Source organism: Falco biarmicus, chromosome 8 (assembly GCF_023638135.1).
Source record: "Falco biarmicus isolate bFalBia1 chromosome 8, bFalBia1.pri, whole genome shotgun sequence".
NCBI lineage: Eukaryota > Metazoa > Chordata > Aves > Falconiformes > Falconidae > Falco > Falco biarmicus.
In genome coordinates this window covers 20,786,235-20,808,570 of record NC_079295.1, presented here as the reverse complement: position 1 = coordinate 20,808,570, position 22,336 = coordinate 20,786,235, and positions in this window count along the sequence as shown.

Genomic DNA, 22,336 nt, shown 5'->3' with positions numbered 1-22,336 from the left:
AATGCTTCCAGGCAGGGCTTGGCATGTGGCTGTTGGCCAACTACAAGTGGATGAAAGATGGTAACCTGTTGAGTTTGGTTATTAGGAAAGGGGGCAATGACAAGCAATGGCTGGAATTAGAAGCCTGAATTTTTTCACCTCTAAAAATCAAAGACTTTCTAAACTACAGTCCAGCTTAAAGTGAGTTACTCTTCCAGTTGCATAGTGGCATAAACATAAATAGACAATGTTCTCAAGGGACACCCTCGTTTTAGTAATGGATGAGAACAATTGCCTCATCAAAAAGACTTTTAAATTAAAATAAATAAAAAGGGAGATGTGGTGGGTTGCATACAGTTTGTGAGCACTTAGAGATGTGGTTAGTGCTGTGGTCTGCTCCTTAACAGTCCAGCCGTATTTCTGTGTCTGAGTCTGCATTATTGTAGAAGGCTATTCTGCATGATGTTAATGAACCATGAGTACAGCAAAAACGGAGTTGAAGAGTTTTAATGTGCTGTGTGTGTGGATGGGGTCTTGTGTACTCAGTGCTGTAGAAAAGAAGATGCCATGAAAACTGCATCTGGAGGACCACAAAGTGTATAAAAGCGCTTAGTTTGGTTATGGAAACTACTGTATAAGCTTTGTATAAGGTTTAGAATGTAATGTTAATAAATGTACAGTCAAACAGTAGAAGAATCAACTTGCTTTTATTGAGCAATAGAACAAGGCATGGGTTTAGACTTAGACTTACCTGCTTGTACAGTATTTGTGCTGTGTGTATACATAATGATCCACAGTTTATACCTTACTGGAGATTACATCAGTATGTGGGGGAGGGGAGAGGAATTTAGAAAGAAAAGCTATTTATGTCTCAGACTTGCAGTTCTGTTTCATAAATCATCTGTCCTATTGAAAATCTCCTATCCTCTCTTTTTTTATAGTGTGAAGAGCTGTGCAATCTGAGTTGGAGAGTGCTTTACTCTCTAGGTACATTTTGTGAAGAAGGAACTCTAGAAATACATGTTCTGAGAGATCAGAGCCATTTTTAATTTTTTTTTTTTCTTTCTAATTGCTGGCCTTGCCTTCTGATTGCTACAGTGTTAAAGAGCCGAGCTAAAAGCAAACCTTGCATCATAACCACAGAGACTGCTGTATTTGGGTTTACTCAGATCTACAGCGTTTGGTACAAAGATTTTATTTTGAAAATCAAAACTTTCTGGATTAGAATTTTTGCCTGTTAACTGTTTTTAAAAAGCCCACTAGAGCTGTACTTAAATTTTACTACCTTTCAGGTAAACTTTAGTTGCAAACTAAAGGAGTCAGTTATTTCTGTTGTTATACCTGGGGGAGCAGTTGGACTAGGACATCTTCCTCTTCCCAGCCCCGTGTCCCTGAACCAGGCTTGCATTGATATTCATGCTGCTTGGATTGTATTGTTTGGTACCTGATGACTAATTTGTGATAGAAATACATATGTGCTGAGTCCAGGCCAGATATAGACTTCAAGCACGTGTGCTATGTGCTTACCCTTCTGCTCTTTTTTTTTTTTTTTTCTTTAAACTAGTTGCCTATGTCCTGAGCTGAGAAGGGTGAGGAGGAGGATATCATCATTCTGGACACAAGTAAAAAGTCAGGTGCCTGCTGCTATATATATATTTTAAATTCCGCCCCCCACCCCCGCCAACCAAACTCTGAAGTAACTTCTCTTGGGAGCTCTGTGCTGGAGCAGAGAATTACTTGGGGGGGCCTGATTGCAGGCTGACAGTGCTGAAACTGTGTTTGATAATTGTGCTGCTTGCTTTTGCGTCGGTGTAGCTGAGTCTAGAGAGAGGAGTTAAGTGTGACTCTGGCAGAAGATTATGCAAAGCCGACCTGTAGTTGAAGAGGAACAGGAAAGAAGTGATCAAGCAGGGTGACTGAGCTGTCCCAAGATACTCTGTACTGGTAAAACCCTCATGTTGACTCTAGCCTAAAAGTTTTGTGTAAATGCATCACCCTTCATCGTGCTGCTGGTGTAGTATGTTAGTTTATGGTTTATGTGATGATTTTGAGGTGTGTCTCAATACACCTTTTTCCCCAGGCCTCTATACCACGGCTACTTTTAAGTACTGTTGATACTAACTCGACAAAAAGTTAAAGAGCTTATGGATTATATCTGCAGCAAATGGGCAGCAATTTAAGAAATTTCATGTGGAAAAGATCCTAACTCTTGTCAGCTTTCCAAAAAAAAAAAAAGTGCATGGAAATAGAGTATCACCATTAAAGTAAGAACAGAAGAATGAATCTCATGTGTGAGGTAGAATGACTTGGTTATTGGCTGTATGACTTTATTCTCTCACTACTCTCAGCTCTAGGGCCAGGTGACGTTGCGCCTAGGTCTGACACAGCTGCTAATTTTTTTTTAACCTGGTATAATTCTTTATAACTGCTAGAAATAGAATACTGGAAAGAGTAATAGGCAAATCACATTCCAGTTCCTTAGACCTTTGTTCCTTCTGGTGGGAAGGTGGATGGGAATGGCCTTTGTGGCTATGTAGTAGTCTGAGAGAAGTGACTATGCCAGAAAGGTGAGTGATAACTGCTTTTTTAAAATAAGTTAAATATGTAAATAAACGCCCAAGCTTGCTTATGAGTAAACTTATCATTGGTGATAGTATCCACTGATGGAATTGGCCTAACCCACCTTACTATCAGAAGATTCTCTTAGACTGGTACATGTTAATAGATATATTATTTGCTTCTTCCTTGTCTCATTTAGCCACATGCTGAAGCATTAGGTCTCTTTAGATCTTGAGAGAAGGATTTTTGTTGTCTTTAGCTATTAAGCAGGGTTTTTTTCTTTACAAGTTAGTTACAAAAACAGCATTGAAGTGTTGCTTCACAGGCTGATAAGTAGCATACGCTGTACATTCCAGAGCAACATGCTGGGCTGCAATGGAAACCTGTAAACTAGGTGTTAGTTTTGGAAAGTGCCTCCCATCCCTTCCTAGCCTCATGGGCTAATATACCTTTATTTTGTCTGCCAGAAACCTAAAAACGTATTTTAGAGAGAACAGCAAGGAGATGGTAACAACAAAGCATCATCATCATTTGCTTGGGCAGGCTAATGGGATCAAAAGGCAAAAGTCTAGTCAGAGAACAGCTTTCAGTGTTCCAGGGTGAGGGAACACAGCTGACTTTGAAACCTTATCTGTAACACACAATGTAGGTCTGAAGCATTTGGCAACAGAGTCACCCACTGACCTCTGCTGGCATAAACCAGTTTGTTCTCTTACAGCTTTTTGTTAGTGCAGCTCTGGTATGGCTAATGGCGTAAGCTAGTGTGGAGATTTTGGAAACACTGCCTGCTGTTCTTTCATGTTCTTGGCCTCGCAACAAAAACAAGTGAGTAAAAGATACAGCTTGCTTTGCCGAGTATAGGCTGGCCAGCCTATGGGGTCCTGAACACCAGCACCCAGGTAATGCCGAGCTGTGTGGTAGATGGGATAATGAGTGTATGGGCTCCAAATGTTGAGAGGACAGAATCACGTTTTCACAGGTCTCACCCTTCTTCCAAATAATTATCCTGGGGCTCCTAGGTGGGTGTCAAAAAACCTACAAACCCTTTTGAGGTTGGGGTGGCAAACAGGAGGGGAATTGTATGTTTGAACCCAAAAATACAATGATCGGTGCAAGTGGTGGTAGTCTGAAACTGGGAGGTGAGGGAGGAATTGGGATTCCTGTGGTGACTGATACTTAGAAGAAGTTGTGGATAATGAATTTGTATGAAAACATGTCTAGAGCACAGAGCTACAGTCATGTTAAACAAGATCTGCTTGCTGCTATTTGGTATGGGCTCTCTTCCAGCTAGAACTGGTCAAGCTCAGGTTGCAGGGATGGAAGACAGTTCTGTTAAATGAAAAAAATAAACCAAAAGTCATGGTGTGGTCAGGATGGGGTAAGAAGGCATTGCATCTGTCTCTTTTATTAGTACTGTTTTAGTAGTATTTATGCTGATCACTTGAACTAGAAGAACAATGAGTTGTAGATCCTGCTGCGTTGAGCCCTATTCTTACAATCTTTCCCCTGGAGTATGTCTGCAGGTAAAACTGCCGGCTACTCCTGAGAATTGAAACAACATCCTTCCTGTCTGTTAGTGTCATTGCAGGCAGGCAGAATGAAACTGTGTGCTACGTTGTGTCAAGAGGTATAAGTAGCAGAAGCCTATGGCATGCATCCTGATTTTCTTTTAATCATGTACACAGCAATGAACCAATCCTGCCAGCACTACTTCTGGCCTTGCTTTACCTCCTTTTAATTTGAATGTCCGTGTAAAAGTGGTATCTTTGTAAGTTACTACATAAACTGGGTGTTCACAAGACTGCCACCAGGGCTGAGGGTGAGAGGGCTCCCACAAATACAAAAATTTGTGGTGTTCGTGTTTTCAGAAAATTAGCAGATGCATCTCCTCCCTGAATATCCAAACAAACTCCTGTTTGAAAATAAAGCTACTGGAAAGACTATACTGAAAATGTAAAATGTAAACATTTTAAGACTTCAGAGATACTTGGATGTTTTCTATTTTATTATATAGCTGAAGTAAAGAAGTTCAATCAGTGCCAACCATTTTGTTTAATACCTTGGAGATTCACCGTCTTTAGATGTGCTATAAAGTTCCAGATCTAGAGGCTTATCCTATATTATTACTCAAATGTGAATGAACATAGGCACTCTTATCTTACGTGATTCTGTTCTTGTATAGCTTATTAGCAGAATTTAGCAGTAGGAAAGATCCTATTTCTTAGTGCTTTTGTGCTATGGTTTTTTTGTTGTTGGGTGTGGGGGGGGTGGTTTCGGTTTTGGGCATTTCTTTTTGAGGCTGGTTGTAATGTGAATACAAGTGATAACAGTGAATCATCAGGAAAAAAAAACCCCTTTGGAAATAAGCCAGAGTCAAATTCTTTTCTCGTGCTCTGTTCAATCTGCTTCCTCTTTAAAAGAAAACTTTCACATTAGCAGAAAAATAAATGCTTAGCCAGAGTTCTTTTTGTGTCCCTTTCAGCAGGGAGAAGGGGATGAGTGTGCCGAGCTCAATGCCCATGCTGGCTTCCTCCTGCCGTGGAGAGTTAACACTCTAAAAGCTTTTTCTTCCCCCTTTATTTCTGTTTCCATTTAATTCTTATGAAAAAGTTGTAATGTTACAATTTTGGTATTGGAAACCAAGTGCAGAGTTTTGTTGTGAGGAACTGAACTGCTTTGATATAATCCCAGTTTTTTTTCTGGGAGAAGTTGACTTCTAGTTTTTAAATGGTTGCTGTGGCTAGAAAACAGCATCTGCACTGTGAAGCTCTGAAGAGTAAATAAAAATATACCAGTGTATATATGGTATCTGTGTGCTCATTACAGCGTACAGATCCAGTGTTCTCTCAAAGCCTTCTGATATGATCTTAAACAAGTCACTTTTTCTGCAGCTCTGATGCCAAAATCCATTCACCCACATAGCTAGAGACTGCTTTAGGAAAAATTAACAACTGAATGTTCTTGACATGATTACAGTTCATTTTCATTGATGCAGACTTACCCACAGCAAGGAATAATGCACTGCTTTTTTTTTTTTTTTCCCTGTGTACCTTTTAAACACAGACTGGAGATACACACCCTTTCTCCTTGCCAGCAGAGTCAGTCTATTTCTTAGACATACTCGCTATTAAGTATATTATGCATTATGGCTGAAACAAGGGAGTTAAGAATATTGCGGTCTATTAGGTACCATTTTGTTTATTCCTGCCTGTTTTTCCAGTTCCAGGAGCTCATGTCTAACATGTTAGGGGTTTTTTTCCAGTTCTGAGGAAAAGTTATGGATGAGATGAACAGTTTGGCTGATATCAGGCTTAGCTAACTTGCTAATTAAGCCTGACTGCTGAGATCTATCATCTGTTTTTTCCTGTATAGATATCACATTACACTTTTAACGTCTTGGGATCCACAGGGAGATGTGATTCCTGCCAGATCTTAGGGTTCCCTACTATCTAGTGAAAGAGCCAGCCTAGCTGGAATACCCTTGCTCCACCTGGTACACCATGGCTTGCTGTACAATATGCAAGAAGATGGGGATTTTGTAAAGGGATTCTCAGAAGCCCCCATCGTAAATGGCTTAGTTTGTACAAAGCACTCAACTCCTCCTTACAGTTCAAAACCACCTAAATCTCTTTCTGCCTCAATTTCTGATCAATGTTTTCTTGGTGTTTGCCTGGCACCTAAACCATGTTGACCTTATCCCTCAGAATATAGTTATTGGAGGAGAGGTACTGGAGGTGTCGGACAACAGTAGTGCAGGGCGCTTACTATTACTTTTACCTGTAGTTGTACTGAGCTCTGCAGTGCTGTGGTTAGCGTGTTTCTGGGACACGGAGCACCAAAAATGCAGAGGAAGAAAAGCTGTCTTGTAATAAGAGGCAACTAAGGTGGATCTAGTCCTAAGGTCCTGTGTAGAGTTAATTGCCTACAGTTCATTTGGAGGTAATGTGTAAGGGGGAAGTGTTGCACGTTGATGAAAGTCAGAGAAGCTCTTCTGATGACATACAGTGACATATCAGTTACTGTACTTTACTCGTTCCAGTGAAATTTGGTGGAGGCCACATCACTGTTTGGCCACAGCAAGGAGGCTGAGTAGGAGATACTGCGCTAACAATATCAAGACTCCCCAGGTTTCCTTAAACTAAATAACCAAGGGAGAAAATGCAGCTCATTCAAAAATGTCCAATAAATAGGGAAAAATCATTTCAGGTATATGAATTGCCCTCCGTGACCCTGCATTTACCCACACACATTTTTCTCTTGGCCTAAATGAAAGACTTGTTCAAACAAAAAAACCCTGATGGCACAGGCCAGCAGTGCTATTTGTTAGATGACAAAAATTTCAAGGATTTTCTCCTGATGCTGAGCTCGTCCAATGTATACCCTAAGACACTGCCTTTTGTTGCAGTTCAGAGGTTTGTACGCTGAAGTCTGCAATTGCTGAAAAAGCTGTAAATGATGCTGGAAAGTAAATGTAATTTGTAATTTTGGTTTGAACTATAGTTTCGTATTCAGCATATTATGTATTTCTGTATTTTTCTTGAACCTTAGGAGAATGTTTCATCTGATCAACTGACCTAAAAGTGAATGAAACATAAGGCATCATTGTTTGTTCATGGGTTAGTTCTCAGAGATAAAATGCTTTGTTGTATCCTGCTAATATATCCTAAATTTTTTGGTATCACTGACTTACAAGTCAGAGACACCAGACTAAAGCAGGCTGCAGGTTGGAGCACTCCTCCTTGACCTCCAGACAAACCCTTCATCTTCACTAATGTGCATTATTTTACTTTTTTGCAACAGATACCCCGATTTCTGTTTTGCCATCTGCTCTGTGGCAATTGACTCTTCAGAGGGCTGGCTATTTATTACCAGCTATGGCTAGGAATACAGTAAATTCTTTATAAAATAAAAATCAATACTGACTGACATACTGCGTATTAAAGAAAATAATTGTTTATGGCACTCAGCTTAAGCTGTTCTGGTAATCACGTTGAAAAATACAATATTTATTCATTAGATCAAATTTAATGAGGCCTCCTGGCAGTAATTATAAAAATTACTGTAGCAGTAAATTACTAATGAGTTGTGATGTGCTTCCTACCTGTGAGGAAGGACTGGGGGTTGAAAAACCTGATATCCAGACAGCACTAGGGAGGGTGAGATCTTGAGGCTAGGAGTCAAGCTCACAGCAGCGCAGAAGTTGTTCACTGCACCTGAATGGTAAGGAAAAAAAATAAAGCAGAGAGACTCGTAACTGGGAGTTTCACTTTAAATAGACAGTAACTCTGGGTTTGTTTCCAAACCGACACATATAGGCAAGGGAACAATGGTATCGATGGGAGGAAGAGACGACTTTGCCCTGTGTACATCATCTTGTCTACAAAAGCAGCTGAGGTGACCTAATTTACCGTAGCAGCTCTGAGGCTAGGAACAACTTGCTTTCTGGTTGTTATCATGCAAAACACAGTAAAGGGGACAATGTTTTCTTAGTGCCCTTAAATCTTCAAAACAGTCACCTAAGATGCAGAGCTAAGACAAAGGTTGAAATCCTTCCCCCCACCCCCCCACCCCCCTTGCTTTGATGCAGGGAGCTTGGCCTGGATTTATTTCTTCTGAGACAAAGCTTTAAGGAATGTGGAGGCTTTCAGTAGCAAGTGGTACACAGTATGAATAACACCAAGGCACAAAGGTGTAAAAACGGTGCCACTTCTGTCAAAAGTCCAGGTTTCTGCTGAGTACAGGGTGTTGCTGCAGTAGCAGAGGCTGGCTAGAGAAAGGGGTTCTGCTGCATGCTGAAATTAATGCACAAGTGAATTGGCATATAATTATGTCTTTTTCTGTAGCTTGCAAAGGTGCCATAGGTTTGACAAGTGGCCTTTGGGATTATAAAACAGTGAATAGGCTGGCTTTTAGCAAATATTTGCTGCAAAAGATTAATCCTGGGTTCAGACATCTACCCAAAATCAAATAGAAGGCTGTGAATTTTCATTTCTTACAGCACAAACTGCTCTTAAATATACTGTTGAGCCTTGAAAAGGAGTAGGGAAGTCTAGCACAATTTATCTTACGGTGGTATGTTGCGCTAAAAGGGACCATTTCCACACACTCATAAAAGTGAAGTCAAAGGGGAGAGAAGTGTGTCCATCCACCCTTGAGACATCTTCCAAACCCCTTGAAGGAAGCAGAAATGCAGGGCCCTTGCACACAACCTGTTTCTCTACAGCAATGCTGGCCTTTGTGGAGCTGTGGGTTCCTTAAGCTGGAAGAGCCCCTAGGATTCAAGCACTGCAGTACTGAGCCTGTGACCCTATGTGGCTTTAGCCTCACACCTAAATAAATGTATACACTGAAAAATACATACAATTGGGTCTTCCAAAACCTTGGGCAAGCTAGTGAATGATCAGTGACAGGTCAGCATGCAGCAGGATTATTTTGCAGTTTCCGTAGTTTCAAGAAAAAAGGGTACACCTTCGTTACCTGCTCTAAAAAGCAGTGGTTTGCAGTGATTTAGCCAAATGATATTACCTAGCTTCTTGTTACGGAAATAAGCAGGAAGAGCTTTTGCCATGATGCAGTTACAAAAAGACAATATCTCTCTGCTAACCAAAAATTAATCTTCTCCAACTTTGTTGCCACAAAATCCTCAGAGCCTGCTCTGTCTGTGCTGTTATGTCAACACTATTGCAGTCACACTGCAGAGAAAAAACATCCATTTTTGGCTGGGAAGATGGTATCTTGCCTGCTAGCGCTGCCACACATTTCCTCAGTGACCTTAGGAAATTCAGCTCTCTCCCCGTTTCCCTTTTTAAAGCATGGAAATCCTCTCCAGGCTTTCCCTTGCAGTCTGATCCTGTCTGGAAGAGAAAATAAAGTATGGGTTTTTTTTTATTATTAGCTAAACTGAATTTGGCAATGGACAGATGTTCACTTTGCATACAGCTGTGCTGGCTGAAGATGCATTTTTCTGTCGTTCTGGAGCTGTTGTGAGGCTAAATTAACACTGATAGAAAATTCTGTGGTCTTCAGATAGAAAACACTTTAGAAATAGGAGTTACTGTGGGCTGGATGTTCAGAGCTGCCGTCAGCCAGAGCTGAAATCAGCTGGAGCCCTGAACTACAATAGTTTACATTAATGTAGTGGTAGTTCATGGCTGGCACAGGAATTTGGATCAATCTACATTAAAAAAGCTCTCAAGTAAATACAAAAGGTAGACTTGGTGGAACGATCCTTTTTTTTTTTTCTTTTTTTCTTTTTTTCTTTTTTTTTCTTCTTACTTTTCTTTTTTTAGACTGCAGCATGTAGGTCTGATGACTTATGCCCAGAAGGCTACAAGCTTTCACCACAGGCTGGCTGACTATTGTCTCATGATGCAAAATGGATTTTCAGTTAGTATTGTGAATTCTTACGGAATCTTACGGTGGTAAAATGGGAGCAATTTACCTAATGTTTCTTCTTCAACATCTATGAAATTAATTTAATGTGTGTGGAGTGGGGGGATACTGTGGAACTAAACCTAAAAACTAAATAATTATGAAGCTTTTAAGAGAGAATGTCTCACAATCTAACATAAGTAGTAAGATTGTTGCTGTGCACTATTACTATAATTAAATTACATTATGTTGTTGCATTAAACTAATCCGTCAGTAATACTGTACTTAGCAGTAAGGTTCTGTCACATAAACATTACGAGCCTTTAAACTTCTGCGTTTTGTCTTGCAAAATGCAGGGAAAATACAGAAATTGGAGCAGCAGAATATAACATGAAAAGCTGTAGTAGTGGAAAAAGGCCAGCTAGTTCAACATGCCAGTCCTTTTAAAGCAGGTAAGTTAAGAGTGTTAGAATACATTTACCAAAAGGGTGGAACATGAGATGTATGCGTGAGGTGCCTGCTATTACTTTGAAAATATTAGGTACCGATCTAAAAATTATCTTTTTGGTATTTTCCTGAACTTTAGAACATGTTAAAGGTTAAATCAGAAGCTGCTGAGAGTAAACTGTTAAGAAAAGCATGCAAATAATAACTGAAATGAATGCAATCTTTTCTCTGAACAGAGGCAGAAAAAGAAGGAGGCTGCAGATCACTTAGACTATGATCAGTGAAACAGGGCAGCTGATCAGAGGGATGCAGCCTTTAGAACAATGTTAGCTCTTGCAGACCCAGGAAGCAGAATAATATTTTTCAAACTGAAGACTTCACTCCCATCGTAACAGATCAAACCATCATTTAGACCAGCAGATCCCGTCTTCTCTCAGCCTGGTAAGCTGTTGTACATTTATTCTGGTGCCAGATCTTTTCCAAATGGATTACTGGAATTTTCATCCACATCCTGTTGACAGCTATCCCTTCCTCACATTTGCAAAATACAGACCATCTTAATTGTTCCTTTTTGTTATCATGCACAAACAATTACTTGGATTTTAGCAAAAATTATTAAGGAAAATGACAAGCAGATTTTCCTTTATATAGCATACAAACATACACTGTAAACTTACTGTTTGCCACACTGCTGTGACTGGAGCTACAGCATTTGCTGTAGTTCCTGTATATGCCTCTGCCTTTAAGTGTTCACTGAACCATCTTGGTCTGCAGTCCTTGTGATCTAATTGTGCACGCAATATGCTGGGATGGCCATGATGTTCATTAAGGATTCAGAATGTATACAGGGGTTCTCTTCTAGCTCCTGGGGGTAGGAATAGGATAAAAACATTATGAGACTTTATTAAGTCTTGTAAGACTGCCACCCCTTGCCTCTGGGAGCTTCAGGAGTGGGAATTAGCCTTTACAGGGAGGTTACCATCCGTAATACATATTTATGCTGTGTCCATCATGTATAAGAATGCTCTCAGTAAAACTTACACTAAGCTATAATAATACTTTGCACTTCTTTGTTGCCTTTCATCTGAGGATTTTATTGTGCCTTTAAAAGCTTTCATTAACTAAAATTCACAACCCCGTTGTGCAGTAACTGTGCATTAACACCTCCACCATATGCAAAATACAGTTTCAGAGAAGCAAAGGCTGGTGTTGGTTTAAAAAGCTGGAAAGAATGGGAGGGGGGGAAAAAAACCTGGAATTGATTATTCCCACATCTATGTGCAAGCCCTGCGTTTTCTATCTAAAATATCTTAGGCTTGGATTGATGCTCTGACTGCACTTTGCTGCATTTTTAAATGCTGATGTGTGTCAAATTTAGCATTGTTTCAAAATTTTCAAGACATCCATTTCCAGGTTCATTTATTATCTGCTGGAAATCTATCCTTTGATAACTGGATGCAGATGTGGCAATGAGAGTGATATAATTGCCTGTGGAGCTAGGTACGCATTTTCACTATTGTTAAGCCACAGGGTCTAGTTTCCCCAGGATGTGTATGACTCTTGTGAATGCCAGTTACATACATTCCTGAGAAGAGAATGTGCCCCTAAAGCTACAATGTCCTTCGCACATAGCCTCCAATCCTCTACAAAGCTTACATTTCACAGGATTCAACAGTATTGGTTCTTTTGGGATCAATGAGAAACTCACCACCCATCTCCAGTATCTCTGAATTACAGAGCAGAACCAGATCAAACACAGAAGAGTTCCCTCATTTATCCTGCCTCTGTAATACATCAGAGTGTGTGCTGCATTCATTTTGTGTAGGCGGACTGGTGTCGAATGTACTCTGTGAACATATTTATAAAGGATTAACCTGTGCCTGGTATTCCTAAAAAACTGATTTAGTTAAAATACATATTTTATTCTACTTGTCTCAACCATAACAAATCATTCCTGTTTAGCTTTGATATTAGTCACTTTTGCTGGAATGTAATATAGTGCACATTATTGGTAGTCCTGCTATGTATGACAGGCTTTTTTTCCCCCAGCCAATACTTCTCAGTGCATTGTATGATCTGCATCTGAGACTTTTAACCTGCAGTGAAAGTGTTCGCTAACAGAATGTACTGCTTAGCAAACACCGAAGCACTGAGGATTTGAACAGGGTGCTCTTGCTTTAAAAGTGTTTAGAAGCGAATGGGTAGCAGAAGGTCAGGAATCACAGGCGCTGGGAAGGACCTAGATGTGCTGTGTACCTGGGATGCTCTGTGTGATCTGCCACGCTAGGAAGGATCCAGTCATGTGAAGCTCCTGGACTGCAAACAATTGCAGCCCACCCCTCCCACCAGCCCCAAGTTAAGTATGTATGTTTTAAAATATTTACTTTGACACAGGCAATATTTAGAAATTTGTTTTATGTAGGAGGATTAAAAGGAAATACAAATTAATAGCTTAGCAATGGGAAATTCTGACCCTCATCTGCAATATGTAAAGAAAGCTCGAAAACGTTAATAGGAATTTGAGAAGCTGCTGTCTAGGAACTTGCCATAAAACAAAAGGAGGGCATGCTTCTGATGAAGGGTTAAGGGTAAGTTACTATAAAGAACACAGCCACAGGGTAAATGACCAAAGCAAACACTGGAAAACCTATTACTTCAGATGTGTGACAGCCAGACTTCAGGCTTCTTCTCACCTTCAACCTGGGATTCAGGGCTTGGTTTGGTTTTGGTTCTGGTGTTTTGTTCTGGTTTTGGGGTTTTTTTACTTTGTATCAGCTGTGATTGCAACTGTGTGAAAAAGCTTATAGAGTTTTCAATATCTAACATCTTCTGGTAGAAAGGAATGGTGGTAGTTGATTATATTTTTGCCACTTATCTGATTGCTTTTGAATTCAAGTAATCTGTTCTTGATACCGTATTTTTTGTGTAGCTTGTGTGTCAGATATTATTTGTTGTACCATCCATCTGTCTTATCTAGGTAGAAGAAAATGCAAAAATCAGTGTGCGTGTGTTGAGGGGGGTGGGGTGGGAGGATTCTTCTTAGCAGCCCATCCAGCATTTTTTCTAGTTAATTTTCTTCCCCATTGTTGGAATACCAACTCAGAAGCTTGCAAATGTTTCTTTTTCTTGCCAAGACAGTGGTACTCTTGCCCTGGCACACATTAATGTTTTTTTCCCTTTTCTTGTGTTTTGAGTGCAGCTGAACAACAAATTCCTCTCTGTTTAACAAGCAACTTCCTCATATTAAGTTGTCTCCATACCAAAGTATCTTTCTTTATTTCAGCAGAGCTCTGCGTTTGTATTTGTTAATTAAGTACTGACAAGCGAATAGCAGCAAGTGCAGCAATATTTTGTGCTTGCGGGCTTTCAGAGCAGCCCCTGTGGAACCTGAGCCTGCCTGTTTCAATGAGCCACGGTAGCAGCCTTGCTTTGACAGGTAGCCAGTAAGACAGCAAACTGGTATTCAGGAAATGAGAGAGGCTCCTTCAAAAGAAGTCTAACCTCTTTGCTGCTATTCCATGTGCATTAGACTTAATGGTACTCTCAGAAATTTTCATGCAAGTTACACCCATTTCATACTCATACCGTTTCAAGCCTGAAACCTAGATTATTTCAAGTTTTACAGCACCAAAATAATTTGCTGCCTGCTTTCTCACCAGTGTAAGAGGTTTTCTTTAGGTGGAAGTTGGCTCATCATAGGAGGACATGGGTAGATGGGTAGGTGTGTGTACCTGCATCTGGAGTTCTTTTGTTCTCTCCCAGTTGGCTTTGATTGTTAAAACAACCATTTCAGTAATTTATTGGCTGGCTTTTCAGGGAAAAAAAATCTTGGTTTGAGAGAGGTTGTCATAATGTTGCTCCCCAACTTGACTGACAGGCACCTTTGCGAACACACAGCATGTTTCATCTCAGAGCACTCGACGAATATCCTTAACCCCCCTCTCTGGACCAGCCCACCCCTACTTGCAATGCTCCCTGCTTCTTCTCGAAGGATTGCAATCCCTGCCTTTTGTTCCTCCTTCTCAGGAGTTAATACCTCCCCACCTTACAAGTCAGCAGTGGATTCTGTCAGTTAAAAACCCCAAATAACAAACCCTCCTACCCTGAAGGCCTTTTCCTTTCAAGCATGTATTTTTCTATCCTGCAAGGGAGTCAGTGCCATAACCCTGAGCTTTCATGGAATAGTTTCTAAGTCTGTATCTGTGTATTATGAATATCTTCCAAAGAGGGAAAGAACATCCCTTCTTCTGGCAGCTGCTATGTTTTGTGACTTCCTGCCCCCCTTCTCCACTACCTTCCGCTCCTTACAAGCCCCTGTACTTCACCCCCTCTACATGCAATGTCTCCTTTCAAATCCTCCTGCACTGCTGCTGTCACCTCAGCCTGCTCCAGCCGTTGCCTGCCAGTGCAGTCACAGCCCAGAACCCAAACATATTTGCCTCTGTTAAGAGATCCCACTGTTGGTCTTTTGCAGATTTCCAGAAAGCTGGATGACCTGTGACACAAGCTTCCAGTCTTTCTCTTCCACCCACACTCTTTTTCCCTATCTGTTGGATTTTTCTCTGAATTTCTGTAGCCTGAAAAAGAAAGCATCAGCTTGATTTTTTTCCTTTTACCCCATTTAACATCACTGGCATCACATCCCCATCTTTCTAGCTGAGGTCATCTTTTTTTGGTGCTGTTCAGTGTTGCTTCTTGCTTCCTAACAAGCTGCTGTTAAGAAATGCTAGACACATCTTCGGCCCTGGGGATAGCTGACTGTCTCTAACCCAGAGACAGGAGACTGCTGGCTCAGGGGCAAGAGGAGACTCCTATACAGAAACGTGAAACACTATGTGACACATAGGGCCAGCTTATAAAGGGAAGCATTAACAGAATTCATGTTCATTTCAGAGACGTAGAAAAGGATCCTGAAGACAAACTGAATATCTGAGATTATTAGCTGATCTGACATCATCTCCTTCATTTAATCACTCGCGTTTGCTGTTTCTGACAAATTTGGCTGAGGCCATGATGCTTAAACTGTGCGTGTATCCAGATTTTCCCCCATCACCTCCTCACCCCCACCTCACCTTACTTTGAAATGGCATCTGCTTAGATAACAAAAGTTTTTATCTGATGTCTTAGACAGTGGCATGTCAGGTAGGCATATACGAGACAGAGGGATTTAAAAAACAGGGAGGATAAGATCAGAATGACTGAGTCCTCATACTTTGCAGTATGCATAACAGAGTGGTATAGAGGGGATGTCCTTCCCTGCAGGAAGCTCATGGCTTCTGCTACTGACAACAATTACTATGGGCTTTTTAGATGTGACAGTGATTCAAGTTTTGTTTTCAGTCTCTGTTGTGTTTTTTTCATCTCCCCAGATCCAAGGGACTGAGGGCCAAGCAGATCCGGCCACTCCTCTAGTCATGTTCATGCGTGACCTCTTTGGTGCTCATGACAGGCCTCCCTTTCACCTGCTCCCCCGTCCCTCCCCATACATGCTTTGTTCCAGGCAAGAGGCTGTCTTGGAGCCCAGCTGCATAACACAGCATCTTCTGGCCATGTTTTTGCTCTGTAGTGACTTGCTGCATTTTGCACCTGATGGCAAAAGATAATCTGTCACCTCAAATCCTACTAGTTCTGCAAGACAGCTTTCGTATAATCAGTGGGTACTTTTACCCTCTTTTTTCCAAACATGAATATAAGGTCCAGCTTGACTCCCCCATATATATTTTTTTAAAGAAAGCAGCTGTGTTGTCCTTCAGGAAAACAGCTTGTAATTTGGCATTACTGCATTATATCCCCTAGGCAACGCTTTCTGCCTTCAGGACATATATTTATCACAGACATCACAGTATCTCTATGGTGCTTTAGTTTTCCATCAAGGGACGCTAAAAGAGCATTTAATTCCATAAAGCTCTTATTGATCTTCACCACAATGTACCTCTGGTGCTTCTCTCAATGTCCTCTCTGCTGAACAACATTTCTTTTTCCTCTCTTGATCTCTCAGAAGTCTGAACTGATCTCAGAAGTGTGGGCTTGCTTTGCCTTCTAGTGCTGCCTGTCTTTGTGCTAGGCAAAACTTTCCTGTCCTTTGGTCAGCTCTCCAGTCCTGGTTAGCTCCATCAGCCAGTGGCTCTTTGCCTTACTCAGGAGGCTTCCAAGGAGAGTTTAATGTATGTCAGCACTGGATGGCTTTTCACTTTTTGTTCTCAGTTTCGCTTTTGGTATTACGAGGCAGCCATGCAGAGTAGGTAGACAGACACATCTTAAAATGCATTCAGTTATGATGAACGGAAACATGATAGCCCTGCTACTTGCTCTGATTTTCTCCAAGTTCTTAATGCAAGGCACTTTCTTAATTGCTGCTCCTCCTGGTGACTGTTTCACCCTTGAGCTCAGAGCAGTACCCTTCTATTGTTACAAATTCTGATCCCAAAAGACACAAGAAACCAAGCTTAGTCTTCTGAGTAGGAGATACTAAGTGCTACAGCACTTGCCAAACCTATTTGATCAGCAGACACAGCCGGAGAAAAAAGCAAGCAAGCGAGGAAGAAGTGGGAATGCAAATTTCAGAGAAATCTTTCAAAGTCTGCAGTAATTGGCAAGGTAACTGCAAGGCTCTTTCTGCTTTTTGTAACACTGGTAATATCAGTTTATGATAAAAAGCTATTCTGAGTTACACAAGAAGGTGAGATATTTGCCAAAAAAATTCTTTAGTTCCTATTCTATTTTTTATGATGGACAAGAAGCACCATCCATACTGATTGACTGTTGGCATGCAACTTACCACTGAGCAACTGTATGTTGATGGATAAGCCAGTCTCATCCAAGTGTCAGGAAGATTATCAAAAAAAGGAGCTGTCTGTAGTCGCTCCATCTCTGAGGAGATTGCCAACTCACCCTAACAAAAGAAAACATTAGTGTGCTATTTGCGTCTCACAAAGAGGCTGTGATAAGATGACACGATAAATGATAGAGGGCTTTTTTTCCCCCAGTAAAAACACATAAGGTAGCTAAATCGTCAAGTGTAAAGAATATCTTTGCTCTTGCAACTGGGGTGAGTAATTTATTTTTTTTAAAAGGGGAAATGGTCAGAAAAACAAGAATGTAGGTTCTGGGTTTTCTGGATTTCTTAAATTTGCTCTAATTGCATTAAGTAATTATATGATATAGTAATCCATATACATACGCAGAGAAGCACCCACCTACGCATATGTACAGGGAGAAAATGATGAAGGGCCAAATTACTAACTTGCTTTCAGATATCCCACAGAAAATTGTACATGCAATCAAGCTACCATTCTGCTGGCTTGCTTGCACTAATGGCTACTTGAGTGCCCATGTTTTGTTACTTTGAATTAAAGATTGAAAGGAAGGTAATTCTAGGTGGCAAAAAAAGGACGTCCCTTTAACAAACTAGCCCTATGAATTAGATTTTTCAGTACCTAGTCTTGGAGTGGTATGCATTAACTACAGCTGTGCATGCATATACCATGATTGTGTAAATTGCTAGTAATGCCCAAGAAGCTACTTGGTTGCCTAATTCCATCATTTGAACATATATTAAAAGTTAGGGCAGCAGGTATGTGGCTCGTTGAGATTGCTACATATTATGAAAATTTGGCCCTGCAAGGTTAAGAACATTACGTGTTGCTATTCAGCGCTTTGTTGGCGTTGAGAGATATATTATTACAAAATAATGCCAAGGATGTGTGATGAGTTACTCATGTCCTTTTTACCTAGCTTCACTGCAGCTAGTAGACACGCAGTGAGATCAGAACTAGGGTGTTACTGTTACTGTACCTTTCCTCTCAGTTAATGGCCATCTCCTAATGATGGTCAAATGCCAGGTACTAATGTCTTTGAGCATGTTGATCATTTAACACTGTTTGAACCATGTGCCTTATGTTCTGTATGAAGTAGCATTTGTTTTCAGCATCAGAGGGTCTCTGAGGTATCAAAGAGCTGCCTCCCTTCTCTACTTTGGGTTGCCTAAAACACACTTGAACACACACCATAACTAGCAACCAGATCTGTTAGCAGTTGTAACAGAGGAGCCAAACTCCTGCAGTAGCAGAAGAGAACATCCCCGTCTTACCTCTGGGTCCACACTGAAACAGGAGTCAGACTGAGACTGTAATCAGAGGCCTTGCATTCTGCTTCCTAGTATTGAGAGAGAGAGGATTTCAGTCTCCTGAGCAGTTTAATGATGATTTTTTTCACAGATATTGAAACAGATCGTTTGATATACAAAGATGAGTTACATGTTTGAAGTAGGCAGTTTATGAAAGTACAATTTTTTAATCAATGAAATTGGAAAGAAGCTCCCCAAGTATCACTCACAAACGCCTTTTACTGACATCTACACTGATGCTATGTTTAAACCCATGCATCCCCTAAGATTAGTAAAGCAAAGCACACATACTTTCAGACCTAAATTAAGTTCTTGAATAGAATGCCTTACCTCATGTATCAGCAGATCCGATCTCTCATATTCTGGAAAACAAATCAGTTTATGTGAGGAGCGTTCGGCTGGTGCTTGGATAAAAGATCTGATCTTAGTTTCTTCTGAAAGTGGTTTTATTTCTGTATGTTGTCTAGCTCTGCCTTCACCTTCAAGAGATACCTTGTTGTCTTGAGGCAAGTGCCTCACGTACACACTTCTGTGGTAATGTAAAGGAAATTATAAACTTTGTGTCTTAACTTCATGCAATGAAAGCAGTTCTACTGCCTTCATGTCATAGTATGAAGGATATCAAAGATGTATCCTGTGAAATGGAGGAGGAGTGGAAGACCTGTGCAGGTCCATGCTGTTAGGAAGAAAAGCAAATTCTGCCTCGTAGCTTGCAAATAATGGCATTTTGCAGACTGACAAAGGATCCTGAATGGCCCAACCCTATTAATATATCGTAACACTTCATCAAGATCTTTTTTCCCTGTGGCACAAAAATAATACACATATTTATGTCTCATGCATACTAGAGATCCTGCATTACAGCTTTCAGATTGAATCCCTGTAAAAAACAGGTATGAAAATATCTAATTCTATTGAAATTGGTGGCCACAGGACTAAAAAAACCCCTAAAACCAGAGACATCACACCATCTTGTGACAAATTTGCAGCCTGCTCTGTGTTTTGACTGACCTTGTCTTCCACAGCTTGGGAGACTCCTTCCCCAGTGACAGAGTATCTGAATTGCAGCTCTAATAGCATGTGGAGCATGTTGCCTGCAGTTATTACAAAAGCAATCTCCACATTGGGGTGCGGGCCATAACGGATGGGGCTTTGGGGAGGTAGCATTTCATCCATATTTTTATGGTAACCTTCATAATCCAGGTTTGAAGAGGCTGCAAACCCAGAAGCAAGCACTGACTTCCTATCAAACTGTCAAGGAAATAATAAAAACCCTGTCACCAAGACACTGGTGACAGTCCTTGCTAGACAGAATAAGCAACATGCTTAGGCATAAATGGAATTGTTCTGTTAGGAGTAATTTCTGAGAACAAGACTTTTATAACACTTTTACATCCGTGGAAATTAATCTGATTTTTCTCCCATTTTAATTAGCTTCTTTCACGTCACACCCAAGTTCTGATGTTTGCAAGAAAAAAGAATATGAATTTTCTAATAATCAGATTATTCTTAGTTAGAAAACAGCCGAGAGATTATTTTAATGTTAAAATAGAGACAGAAATATTTTAAAAGAAAAATGTTATTTCTTCCAAATTACAAAGTGCTGCTCTCTGGTGTAACATTATTATTGTGTGTAGCAACTTATTAAATGAAGCAATTTATGGTAGCATCTCTGAAAAATGCCAACCTTTATTGAAATGAAAGCAAGTAATAGCATAAGGACTGTAAAATAAAAAGGCAGACTACCTTCTTTTAGACCATTACAAAAATACATGTATTGTCTATTTGACAATCAATGTACTACCATAAAATAAAATGGATCTGTGGTATCATCATAATTTCTATTTCAAATGGTTTGCTGAGAGCCAAATTGTCTCTTTTATAGAAAAGAATGACAAATGGTTTAATTCAATATCACACACGTGTGTATATATATGAGCTGAAATTCTGTTGCAACTCAGAGCTGTTAGGCAAATATTTCAGTATCATCACAAGTTTAAAAACAACAGACACGTGGGAGTACATCCATTCATTTACACTTGTACTGACTTAAAATTAAAAATGTTATTTCATGCTTTTAAAGTACTGCTGTGGGACGTTAAGGACTGCTGAATTCTTACAGCTCTGAGATACTTTTCAGCCTGCCAAGATGCGTGATGATGGTGATAACAACAGCGGTAGTGCAGGATCTTTAAAATAACATGGGACTCGTTCCTGGAAGATAAATAAACACCATTTTCACTAACCCCTCTTTGATGATTCAGCATTTCTGATGCAACAAAGTGAAATAATGAATGTAAAATAACAACAGGTTTGTGTGGGATGGGAAAGGGAAAATGAGCATGTGCATCGTTGGAATTTCTGCAGAAACTGTAGGGAAAAAACCCTATTACAAATGGCACTTCCCCCCCCCCCCCCCGCAAAATTCCTCCTCTTGTTTTACTGTTCACTACATTTCCTTCTTTTATTCCTTTTTCTGATCTCGTCCTTTTGTTCCCCTTCCTCTGATGCTTGTCCTTGCTCGGCGCAGCGGGAGGCTGCTGGCAGCTGGGGACGGAGCGGCCGGACGGCGGGCGCTGGCAGGTGAGCTGCGGCGGCGGGGCGCGGGTGCGGGGCCGGCCTGCTCCTGCCGCTCCTGCCCGCCTCGCCGGGCTCTGCCCCGGGACAGGGTGGGTGCCCGGGCCCCGCGTGTGGCACCGGGAGCGGTGCACCCCTGCCCCGCGGGGGGCTGGCGGGGGACGAGCGGGTGAATGTGCTTTGGTGAGGACGGGGCGCAGGTGCCTCCCATCTCCGCCAGGCGACGGGTACAGCCCCCGGCGCCGGGCACGGGCAGGGGTGAGCACAGGGTGCTCCCCGCAGGCGGGGGACAGGGACGGGGACAGGGACAGGGGTTTTTTCTCCCTCTCGCGAAGCAGTTTTGTATTGCCCGCGGCCCCGTGGCCGGCGTTGCGGGGCGGCCGCCGGGCTGGCGCAGCGTTAGAGGCAGTGCTGGCCGCGCTCAGGGATCAGAGGTCACCGCCGCAGGGCAGCGGGGCCCGAGGTACCCAACGCTCGGCCCACGCAGGACGCCATGCCTCAGAGGAGCGCGACCGCAGCCGGGTACGTGGGTGAGGAAGTGCCGGTTGATGGCATGCGCGCCCCCCGGCCGTGCGCCCGGCGCCGCGGGGGCTGCAGGTAGCGACGCCCGGCCCAGCCGCCACCGGCGCCACGGGCCTGGCACTGCCCGGGGCCCGGGCCGGCCCTGCCGGCGGAGCGGCGAGGGCAGCACCGTAGGGGCCCTGGGGTTGCGGACATCACTCGGGCAGCGCCCGGTGGCTTGCGTGCCGGGGGCCGCAGGGCGTGCGGCGGGGCGCCGGGCAGCTCCCCGCGGGCAGGGGCGCGGCGGGCGGCCCCTCTCCAGCCATAACCCAAACGTCTGCGAGAGGAAACCCCCCTCAGGGACCGGCCGGCCCCCAGCCCCCGCCGGGGCCACGCCGGAGGGCACAGGCCTCTCGCCCGGGCCGGCCCCCCGGCTCCGAGCGCTCCGCCGGCAGCGCCGCCGCAGGCCCGGCGGGAAGGGCTGCCCGGGCCCGCCGCTGCGAGCGCCCCCCGCCCGTGCCCCCCCGCCGGCGCCCGCAACGGGCGGCGCCCGCCCGCGCCTCCGCCACGGCCCGCGGCGCCGCCAGGGCGGCGGCGGGAGCGGCTGCCGGCAGGGGGCGCTCTGGCTCCGGGAACGCGCCGCCGCCGCTGCCCCGGCCGCTTCCCGCTCCCCGCCCCCCCCCCCCCCCCCCCCGCCGCCCACGGCCCCGGCCCCGGGCGCCCGGCAGGTACCGCGGCTTGGCACGGCACCGCGCTGCCGCGGGGGAGCGAGGAGGT